This window comes from Aedes aegypti, unplaced genomic scaffold, assembly GCF_002204515.2.
Source record: "Aedes aegypti strain LVP_AGWG unplaced genomic scaffold, AaegL5.0 Primary Assembly AGWG_AaegL5_hic_scaff_1824_PBJ_arrow, whole genome shotgun sequence".
NCBI classification, from domain to species: domain Eukaryota; kingdom Metazoa; phylum Arthropoda; class Insecta; order Diptera; family Culicidae; genus Aedes; species Aedes aegypti.
In genome coordinates this window covers 84,357-96,936 of record NW_018735295.1, presented here as the reverse complement: position 1 = coordinate 96,936, position 12,580 = coordinate 84,357, and positions in this window count along the sequence as shown.

Genomic DNA, 12,580 nt, shown 5'->3' with positions numbered 1-12,580 from the left:
CCTGCCATATAATTTTCATAGCAGGATCGCAAGTGCGTTGAAATTGGCTTCTCCTCACGCTTTTAAGACGGATCAAGAGTTTAAGATCGTCATCTATAATCACGGATTCAAATTTCAAATTGCAATGCCCCTGGCTTCAACAATGGAATTTGTTAAAGTTTCATGAGCGTTGTCAATATCAAGTTTTGTTTGTAAAGAAATGTTAACATCAAGATTACTATCGATATATGTTTCATATATATATATATGTAACAGGGACGTGATCAGAATCAGAATCAGCATGAGTAACTAATTGGCTACAACAATGACTGGAGTCTGTTAAGACCAAATCAATCGTAGATGGATTTCTAGAAGAGGAAAAGCACGTAGGGCTATCAGGGTATTCAATTGAGAAATATCCTGAAGAGCACTCATCAAATAAAATTCTGCCGTTGGAATTATTTTGCGAATTATTCCATGACCGATGTTTGACATTAAAGTCATCAATGACAAAAATGTTGACCCTTCCTTTTGTTAGTAGTTGCTACCATTCATTTACTTAGTTAACATCTAGACAGACAACACTGAATCAACAATTTCACGCCACAATACTCGGTTCGTGGCCGCATCTATCTATCCTCGGTTCTGCCTCACGCTCGCCAAATCGATACACACTTGATCCACCCACCTAGCTCGCTGCGCTCCACGCCATTTTGTATCAACCGGATCCGAAGCGAACACCATATTTGCAGGGTTGCTGTCCGGCATTCTTGCAACATGCCCTGCCCATCGTATCCTTCCAGCTTTGGCCACCTTCTGAATACTGGGTTCGCCGTAGAGTTGGGCGAGCCCGTGGTTCATCCTTCGCCGCCACACACCGTTTTCCTGCACACCGTCGAAGATCGCCCTAAGCACCCGACGTTCGAAGACACCAAGTGCTTGCAGGTCCCTTACTCCGGCTCTTGAGCCCGGCTCTCCGCATAACACCATCTAGCGCAATTTTGAACAAAAGTCACGAAAGTCCATCACCTTTCCAGCGGGATGCAAACGAACTGGAGTGTTCGCCTGAAACCTTCAAACAATTTTGCACACCCTCCATCGTCGCTCTTATCAGTCTCGTGAGCTCCCCGGGAAAGCTGTTCTCGTCCATGATTTTCCATAGCTCTACGAGGTCGATACTATCGTATGCCGCCTTGAAATCGATGAAAAGGTTATGCGTCTGCTAAAGATTGAAATTCAAAATTTGTTCTTTTTTTATTATTTTTTTTTTACTTTTGTTATCTGCAAAGGCATACGTCATTTTATCCGACTAATCAGTGAGTTTGATGAACGATTATATGAATGAATTGACACTGTCACAGCAACCTGGTTTACACGCTAAACTATCGGAATTAACATTCTGTAAACCGGGTGTATCTTTGGATAACTTAGTGTATGTGATCATGTCAATCCGTTTTCCTCTATAGTTCAAATATTTCAGAACACACAAGCGCTGTTCGCATGTCTAACCAGTGTATTATTAGGTAAAGAATGCATATCATGAAAAATGCATTTTCTTCATATTTGCGCGTACCTCGAACGGACAAGCATGCTACAGTGGCACAACTGTGAAACATTCCTGACGAAAAGTTTCAATGGCTGAAGCGGGAATCGAACCCGCACCCTATGACGGTACAATTTTGTGCTACACGGTGCGAAAATCTGCAGTGGGACTAACATGCGCTAACTTTTCATCATGGGACAATTCGATTTGGTGTTTTTTTTTCTTAATTTCACCGAACAAATAGTGTTGTCACATTAGTGCAGCTGAAAGATCATTAAGAGCTGAGAGAGAGGAGACAGCTCACTGACAACTGGCTTGTTTTCTTGGCTTCTTTGATTTCTTTTTCTCATGTTTGGGTTGTGTACAATGGTTCGAAAAGCACAAACTGGGTCAAAACCATTATCACATTCCATTTGTTATCAAAAAGATCATAAAATTTGAAAAAAACCAAAGCAATCGACAATATTTAAATAATCAACGATTTTATTTGCGAGAGCATAGGAAAACAACCTGAATTTTCAATCATTCTTTAGTTATAGTTTGGCCAAATTTTGACGGTTTTTCATGATCTGCCCTTCGAATGTGCGGTTTTCCAGTGACAACTGATGACAGGTTCCCTCGACTTTTGTGAGCTCGCAATCTAAGCCAGCTGTCTCCTCTCTCTCAGATTAAGAGTTATGTTGAAAACTGATGTCAACTGAGTTCTGATGTCAACTGAACTGAACTGATGTCAACTGAGTTTGTATACACAGAGTTGCGTAAAGAGATTTCTTTGTATAGTTGGGCGTTTCAGAAATTGACAAGAAAATGCTGCGTCATTTATGGATGCTTACTAATGAGTATTTTTTGTCTACTCATATAAATCACCAAATCTGCATTATCTTTTCTGACCCTGTACATCCGCTGTCAATTATAACTAGAAAGAATAGCCTTCTTTTAAAAGAAGGAAAAAACACTGATTGATGTGTTAGCCATTTAAAAAAATAGTTTGTATTTTGCATCTAAAATAGTCAAATGTCATTTCCATTTGATTAACCCCTCTATCGACAGCTTCATTTTTTACTGCTAAAAAAAATCAAATCGCGATAACTTTTTGTTTCTTGTTATTTTTGCACCATTTATTCACAATATCTCAAAAAACTAGTTTAGGAATCCCTGTCGATATTAATCATTGGTGAACTAGGGGCCCAGTTAGCCGTAGCGGTAAACGCGCAGCTAATCAGCAAGACCAAGCTGAGGGTCGTGGGTTCGAATCCCACCGGTCGAGGATCTTTTCGGGTTGGAAATTTTCTCGACTTCCCAGGGCATAAAGTATCTTCGTACCTGCCACACGATATACGCATGCAAAAATGGTCATTGACACAGTAAGCTCTCAGTTAATAACTGTGGAGCTGAGAAGCAGGCTCTGTTCCAGTGGGTACGTAATGCCAGAAAGAAGAAGAAGAAGAACTAGTTTAAAAAATATTCCGATGTTCCTTGGGAGACCATATTCTTCATATGAAATGTCTTTGCCAGCCATTTTGATTTTGGTCAATTTATCAAAAAAAATAATATGTGTACTATACAATGCGAATTAGGTTCAGTATTCTTAGAGAAATCTGAAAATTACGATATGATGTTTTTAAGGGTTTTCAAGATTTTTATTTGTCCAGCGTGGTATCAGAAACATAAATGCTCATTACTCAAAGACGACTGCACCAAATTGCTTCATTTTTTCACAACATAATCGCATTAATGTTTCACTTCGTGGAGTGAAAATCAAATAACGGGAAAAAAATTGTAGCCTGAGATAGCTTTCGGCCTAACGACCCTTTCGGCCTAACGACCTTTTCGGCCTAACGGCATTCGGCCTAATGGCCTTCGGCCTAACGACGTTCGGCCTAACGACTTTCGGCCTAACGGCCTGCTCCCAAAACAAATAGACGTCATTTCGTCTACGCAAATTATTTGGAATCCCTAACATCTAGTCTAGTAACCTTAGATAATGGGCATATCGACTTACGGGGAGGAACTCGGGAATAAGAAACAGATCGAGATAGGGAGGTATCGAGATAAGGAGGATATCTAGATATGGAGAGTGAAAATGTACGCAGAATGAAGGGACCGTGATAACCATCGACAAAGAGAGAGATATCGAGATGTAGAACATCGAGATGTGGAGAGTCGGCTGTGTGCACTTTGATAATAAGCAGAAAATGGATCGAAGTGCAATACTTACAAGTAACGCTCAATCATGAGTAGAAACCATTAACATGTATATTCATTAAGGTGATTCAAAATATCGTTTTTGCTCCACACCGCTCATTCGATTTCAGATCAAATTCTGAGTATCCTCCCAAAATTTGAGCTCATTTGAATGAAAGCTGAGACTGCACAAGCCCTTCAAAGTTTGTATGGGAATGACTATGGGAAATGCAAGCAATTCATTCAACCGGTCATAGTGTTTGCCCATTGGCTCTTGAGAGTTGGAGCTACGCTGATATTGTTAAATACATTCGTCAGCTACAACTTTGCCGAAGATCGTATTCAAATCAGTTTTCTTCCAAATGAGCTCAAATTTTGGGAGGACACTCAGAATTTGATCTGAAATCGAATGAGCGGTGTGGAGCAAAAACGATTTTTTGAACCACCCAAATATTCATTCAATTCTATGCTATTTTTTTTTCTCTGTTCGGATGCGCCACTGCGACCAGTATTTAGATCTATTGTGGCATTACCCGTATCCTTAGTGTATAGTGCATGTCGCATTACTCCATTTCCATTGATAGGTAATGAAGCATCGATTTCTGTACAGTTCTTGTTTTAATTCCTCAGATATTGATGAACTATGATGAAAAGGTCCCGCTATTTACACCCTTCATAGAAATTTACATCTCAGCGAAGGCGCGCCCCTTAGCAAACATAATCGATTAAATTTCTGAGAAACCAAATCGGTAGGGTCGGTGTTCCCTTAGTGGACAGTCCCCTATAGTCGCAAAAGGTGACTTTTCACGGCCGTTTTGCTATAAATCTTTTCAAAACATTTTTTGACATGAAGGTCAGGACCTATTTATCTAAGTACCATTGATTTACATCTTGATTTTGCTCAAAAAATGATCGAAAAAAATATTTTTGCTTAAAATTTGAGCTCCCTTGCGCCTATAGTAAACCTATTGTTTCTATAGTAGCACAACTGAGAGAAACTATTTTTTATTATACGAAATAATTGATTAAATTATAACTTTTTTACATCAAACGAAAGCTTAAGATCCACATTTTGTAGGAAAAATATAAAAGTTTTGTAAAAATACGGTTTTGATAAGTATTTTTCCGACGCCGTGATGCTAGTGCTACTATAGGAACAGAAATTAGAAATAGTGCTACTATAGGCACATGTATTCCTATAGTGGCACACGCGATAATAAATACAAACATTTGAGTTTTCGTATGTTTTATATTTTTCCCACAAAACCAAGATAAAAATCTATCAGATGATGAAAAATTAAGGACGCTAGCATTATTTTTCGATTTTATACGAATTTTTGTTCTTAGCTATGCGGCTATTGGTACATCGACCCTACTACTGATATTTGACCATGCAACGGAACTCTAGTTCCATCCTTGTTTCGCTTTTAGCAGTAAAGTAGCAGTAAAACCGAATCAAGCTAGAAAATGTGTTTAGTAATCAGAATTCACGTGAGTCCTTGAATTACCAGTACATACAGTCCTTGTTGAGTTAATACTCATGATTGTTATCCTGGCTTCAAGTGTAGTCTCGGGACTGACCAACTCCGAGTCTTTAACCATCTGCTAGGTAAAATAGATTAATTTTCAGAAACTGTTGCCAGTAACAAGGACTTTGTACCGAAAAGCCTTGAATTACCGATGAAAACCATGGTTTCACCGAAAACACCAAAACCGACACGTACCAGAACCTCTCTCCCGAGTGAAAGTGAAATAACCAGCGACCAAGTCACACCTTCAGTGAAACGTCCAATCAGTGCCGTCTCCCGAACGGAATCGTTATTCCAACTACAGAAAAAGACGAAAAAGAAGGCCTCCGAAGGTCTTGGGACCATTCCCAAGAAGCGGTAAGTCCATCAACCTTTTTCTCTATTTTCTCACCGCCACCCCAACCCCCCAAACCTGACACCCCCGAAAGAGCCTTCCTCAATGGTACCGTAAATAGCAGCATACAGCCCAACACCGATTTCATGGCTTCTGATCGTCGGAGCACCGGCGAACTGGAAGTCTTGCCCCAACCAGCATCGCCGGATCGACTCCGGCATCATGCCCAACGTATCAGTCCTGTCACCTCTCTTGACAGTCGGGGCGCCAATGTACCGGACGCTCTACACCAACCGGAATCGTTGGGTCGACCTCGGCGTCTTGAAGGAGAAATGGACGATGAGCTCCTGCTTCTTTCTGTTCGTTGCCCAGCTAAAACTCCCGGTAGCCAGAGCCCCGTCGGTGCGGTCGTTTCCCACTTCGGAACTGGCGGACAACCTCTGGCGTTGGGAGAAGATCTGGAAGAGGGAAATCAAGCTTCTGAGCCATTTTTCCTGGACGACGTGGGAGGTGAAGGTTTTGAAGTAATCGGGACGCGTCGGGCTCTACCCGCTACCCCAATGGACAACGTGGGAAGTCAAGCCCTCTTTCTTCAAACGAATGCCAAATCAACCAAGACCAGCAATTTTGAAGCCTTATTACCCTCCAGTATCCCTGCCGGCTCTTTCGCGATGCAGCCTGGGCACCCCAACCCGGGTGGTAAGTCCCACCCCGTCAATAGCTCTTCCGGTACTCTCAGCTCGCCCAACTCCATGGTACCTGGAGTGCCTGTTAGACATCACATGCAACGCTACCCAAATCCCGTCGAAACTTCACCGTCACCGAATGCTCCTTCAATACCATCGTCAGGGTTTTCCGAAACATCCCTCTCGGACAACCGGTCCCAGCGGATAGACTCCCCCTCTGGGCTCCACGGGCACTTCAACCCGTGTGATAAGTCCCCCTCCGTCATTAGCGGTTTGACAACCAGGCCTTCCAAAACTGCCAGCTTGACCACCAATGTTGCAGCGGCAGCTCATTCTCAGCACATCAACCTGGGCGGCAGATCCTTTCTACGGCAAACTTCTCAGAACTCCAGCGGAACCTCATCGATTTCCCGAACTTCTTTTCCCACGCCAACTCTGCCAAAACCAATTACCATTCTCCTTCAATGGAACATGATTGGTTTCTATAATAACCTCGCAAACCTCGAACTTCTAGTTCATGACACTACACCGTGGTGCTTAGCTCTGCAGGAAGTGAACAGGGTATCGCTCGCTTCGTGGCCAATATCGTTGGACTATGCTCCGTGGCAGTAACTTGAGACACTCAGTCGCCCTGGGTGTATTAACGTCGATCCCTTTTGAGGTCCTCAGGCTCGACTCAGACCTACCCGTTGTCGGAATACGCCTTAACGGGCCTATCAGGGTTTCCGTTTTAAACGTCTATCTCCCCTGCGGAACCTTACCCAACCTGCGTGAGCGGATTGATCGAATCCTTGAGGTGATACCCGGACCCACCCTTTTCGTTGGCGACATGAACGCTCATCACCCTATTTGGGGCGGGCACCGCTCTGATGCCAGAGGAATCGCCCTACAAAATATTTTCGAGGAACATGACCTTATTGTCCTTAACAACGGTGCAAATACCTTCTTTAACGGGCATACCTCCTCAGCCATCGACGTAGCTGCAGTAAGTCGCTCCTTCGTTAACCGTTTTCAGTGGAGTGTGGACTCCGATATGTACGGTAGTGATCACCATCCTATTCGAATAGGCTCATGTGCCTCCCCGCCGGCTTTGGCCCGTCGGCCTAGATGGATGTACGAGAAGGCAGACTGGAACGAATACACTGAAAGCTTTCGCTATCTTTCCCGAAATCATGCACCCACCAACTTAACCGATTTGGCCAAAGTGATCCACAATGCCGCGGTATCATCTATACCTAGTACTAGCAATCGACCGGGCAGGAAGGCTCTACACTGGTGGACGGATGACACCAGAAAAGCAGTCAAATCTAGGAGGAAAGCACTACGCACGGTCAAGCGTATTCCCATTGGCCACCCTAACAAGGAGAATGCAATTAACCTATATCGGCGGCGACACATGGAATGCAAAAGGATAATCGCGGACGAAAAGCGTGCCAGCTGGGAAAATTTTTTAGACAGCATCAATCCAAAACAAACTTCCTTTGACCTCTGGAACAAGATAAATGTTCTCAGTGGAAAGCGTAAAGCAACACCACTTACACTTCAAATTCAAGGCTCTGATGTTTCGGAACCTCCAGCAGTAGCAATGGCTCTAGGCGAATATTTCGCAAAGCTAGCAGCCATCGATAGCTACAGCGATTTCTTTAAACGCCGTATTCAACCAACTCTCAGTTCTGTGGCTGATTTTTCCGTTCCTGATGATCATGATAACGCGCCAATCAACAATCCATTCACTCTCAGTGAACTAATATTCGCAATCAAATGTAGTACCGGTAAATCTGTTGGCCCAGATGGCATCGGTTATCCTCTCATAAAAAATCTTCCTCCTTCCGGCAAACTACAACTCCTGGATCTCATCAACAAAACATGGCTCACGGACAGTTTTCCGTCAGAATGGAGCGAAAGCCTTATCATCCCCATACCGAAGACTAACAGTGACTCTCGTGGCCCATCCAAATTCCGGCCAGTTGCACTCACGTGCTGTATGTCAAAGGTGATGGAGCGGATGGTGAACCGTCGACTGAAACAGTTTCTGGAATCTCATGACCTCTTGGACCATAGACAACATGCCTTTAGAGCAGGGCACGGGACTTCAACCTATTTTTCCCAACTCGGTGATGTCCTACATACGGCTTACTCCAGTGGCTTGCATACCGAGATCGTTTCCCTAGATCTATCGAAGGCGTTCAACCGGACATGGGGTCCATTAGTTCTCCGTCAACTAGTTGAATGGAATCTATCAGGGCACATCATGCGTTTCGTGCAGAATTTTTTACAACAGCGTTCCTTCCGAGTCCTTGTTGGTGACTTCCTATCCGACTCATATCGGGAAGAGGCCGGCGTTCCACAGGGATCCGTGATAGCAGTCACCTTATTTCTGGTGGCAATGAACGGAGTGTTTAGCTACCTTCCCAGTGGCATATATGTATTTGTATACGCTGACGATATCCTTCTTGTCGTTAGCGGTAAAACACCAGTTCGTGTCAGAATTAAAACCCAAGCAGCTGTCAACGCGGTATATAAGTGGGCCTCTGCAGTCGGCTTCGAGCTGTCCGCATCGAAAAGCGTTAGATGTCATGTGTGTCCATCTAATCATCGTAACCCCGTCCCAATTATGGTCAATGGGGCAGTTATTCCTAACAAAAAAACCGTCAAGGTGCTTGGGGTCACTGTGGACCATGGGCTCACCTTCCGGCATCACTTTGACTCGGTGAAGCAGAGTTGTCAAACCCGCCTAAATATAATCCGGACGATCTCACGCCCCCACCGAACGAACAATCGGGCAGTGCGCTTCCGGGTTGCGCAAGCCATAATCGATAGCAGGCTAACATACGGGTTAGAACTCACTTGTATAGCGTTAGACCGACTCGTTAGCACTCTCGCTCCCGTATACCACGGGTATATACGCATAATATCAGGGTTGCTTCCTTCAACTCCGGCGGACTCAAGCTGCGTCGAAGCAGGTCTTCTCCCCTTCCGTTTTTTCATTTACACGGCTGTCTGCAGAAAAGCTGCCGCTATTACCGAAAAAACATCCGGAGACGACAGGATTTTTATCCTATCTGAAGCGTGCAGAATCCTCCAGTCGGCCGCCAACGTGGACCTCCCCCCAGTGGCCAAGGTTCACTGGTACGGAGATATTTGTTGGCACTCATCGAAACCAAACATAGACAACGCAATTGCAAATCAGTTTCGCGCAGGTGACAATTCATCGTTTCTTAGAGCTACCGTCCTCGATTGGCTACATAACAAGTATCCCAGTCACGAAAAACGCTACACCGATGGGTCACTCTCGAACCTTGGCGTCGGTTTGGGAGTTTCGGCCTCCGACATTTCACTAAGCCTTAGTCTTCCTCCTATATGCTCCGTTTTTTCCGCGGAAGCCGTTGCTATTTTCATAGCAGCCACCATACCATCCGACCGACCAGTATTAATCCTTACAGATTCAGCAAGCGTGGTTTCTGCCTTGCAATCTGAAAGGCCCACACATCCATGGATTCAGGGGACGCTAGAGAATGCTATGCCGAACACAACCTACGCATGGATTCCCGGACATTGTGGGATACCCGGAAATGTAGCTGACGATAACCTCGCCGGGACTGGCCATTCTTCTCCTCGTTTCGAAGAAACGGTTCCTTTCGATGACGTCAAAAGATGGATTTCGAAAACTTTCAAGAACGTATGGGGTACTGAATGGGCTCAGCCTTACTCTCCGCACCTGCGAAAAATCAAACTCTCAACCGAAAACTGGGTTGATTGTCCTCTTCTCCACGATCAACGAGTCATCTCCCGCTTAAGAACCGGGCATACGCGGGTTTCTCATAACATGGATGGACGTGGTCCTTTCAGACGGATGTGCTCAATCTGCGGCGTTCAGAACTCCATCGAGCACTTTATATGTACATGTCCGCAATACGAATCAGCCCAGAGATCCTTCGGAATTTCGGGAAGTATCCGCAGCTCCCTAGGAAACGACGCGGCCACCGTGTCAACTTTAATAGAGTTCCTAAAAGCTATCAACCTGTACGGACAAATATGACCCAACACTACAAGCCAGCTTAGTCCGGCTAAGCAGATGTCCACCGCCAAAGTCGGCGGCTATACGCAATTAGGTTATCAAATTTTTCAAAAACAAGGAAGTTTCGCATTATGCGGTGCGCATTCACAATTAGGATATTTCAATTAAAGACTGTCGGTGGATGTTACACGTAAAACAACGACAGGTCGACTCTCCAGTGAGTCAGCTAAAATAGCGTTACTCTGTGTTTGTCGAGACCCCTTGGTTGGGCTCGAAAGAGGCACCCCTTAAGGGTCCTTCTTTTTTGAGGCACCATTTCGGTGACCTCTTCTGACGAGTGTTGAACTAGCTTTATGTTAAAAAACACTAAAATAAAGAAAAAAAAAAAAACTTGAATTACCAAAACATATTACCCTAGCCCGACAAACAAGATGAGACTAGGGTTCAAGTTGGTAGATCTTACCCAGTAACGCACCACGAAAAGGTGATCTACTCGCGTTACGGGTAATTCTATGTTATACTATGCTTATTAGACTGGCCTTTAAACAAAAAAGTTGAAAAACTCTACGGAGCACCCCTTAGGTATGTGCCTTAGAGTAAGAAAAAAGCTCTCTCAAAATTTCAACTCATTTGGTTGTTCCTCCAGCTGGCGCATTCAATTCGAAGTTTGTATGGAATATTTGTTTCAAATATATTGAAAATTGTCCCTATGCCACTATTTCGTTCCGTAGACTAGTAAATCACGTTCAATTGAACCCAGAATGATAAATTCACTAGTCGATACCCTAATGAACATAGTTGCAGAAGGTTGTGTCTGGTTTTAAGCTCATTTTAATTAACCTTTCAGCAGTGCTGTAAAACGGTGAACAGAGTCTGTTCATGCACACCAGAAAAATGCTACCGCATCGGTTGTTCATTTTGTGCGATCGCGTTCTTGCTTTCTTTGCTCACGATCGCCCGAACACATATACTGTAAAAGCCATCGCATCATTTCATTTTGACATGCAATCACGCGTCCGATTCCCTGTGATATTTCTACAATAACACCACATATCGGTCAATTTTCTCAATACTGTCGTACATTAGTTTGTAATCGATCTATTATAATCATAATCCATCCAATTATTCACATAAATAGCTAGGAACGGAAAAAAGAACGGCTGTGAGCAGACTCTGCTCATCCAGCAATTTCGCTCTTTTTACATTTGTTTTGTTCTGGTTCTCCGATTCAAGAATCTGTGACCAAATCGGTCGCTGTTGGTTCGTGAGCGCGTGAGCGTGGATCCTGCTTAATATTGGTTCATTTTGCGTAAACGACATGATTCTTTCCACCACTGCCTTTCAGTAGCTGAAAGTTAGGCTTAGATCAGCACTCCCGTACAATCACATATATGCATGCACCTTGTACCGCAACTCGCCCAGCGTTATAGGTGGCTATGATGCGCTTAATAGCTACCACCCAGCTATGTTGAAGAAACACCAAGCATTATTGCAAATCTACTTCAGATAGTTAAAAAACCAACTTTCTCAATTTTAATCATCATACAACCTTCTAAAATATTGTTCGCTATGGTATCAAGTAGTGTTTTTGACATTCTGGGTTCAATTGAACGCGATCAACAATTTTCCTGACCCAAACAGGAGATTATGTGCAGTTTCCCATATGTGTGAACTGAAAATCCCATATTAACTTCAATTCAATTGCGCCAGCTCATGGAACGACCAAATGATCTGAAATTTTCAGGAAGTCTTCCTCTAACCCTAAGAAATAATCATAGGGGGTGCCCCGTGGAATTATACAACTTTATTTTTCTCCCATACTGAGCTGGGCATTGCTTATGATGATAGTGTTTTCCAACAGAGAAACTCTCGATAAAAGTAATGGATTTAATGTTTGTAATGATAAACAAATAAACACTTGAGGCCAACAAAGACTTCATATGCATCTGATTGGCATAAATTGGATGATATTTGTGTCACTTTTAATTTCTTCGCAAAGTCTAACTGTTAGCTGTTGGGTGTACCAATAAAAATGTTGATAAAATCTGTTTTAGTATTGTTTTTACGTAAAAGTATCGAACAACATTTTGATTCAAATGCCTAACACTGTGTTCATTCTGTCTCATATTCCGAACACCTTGATTCAAATTCCGAACAGCACGCATAAATTGTATTTAAATGAATTATTTCGCAAATAAATTTAACTGAGCTTGTTCATATGGTCTCAAAAGTAGAAGCATTAACCTAATAATGCTAATGTTGCTGCTGTTCGTGTTACCAACATCTAGTTTGCCACGAACTGACAGC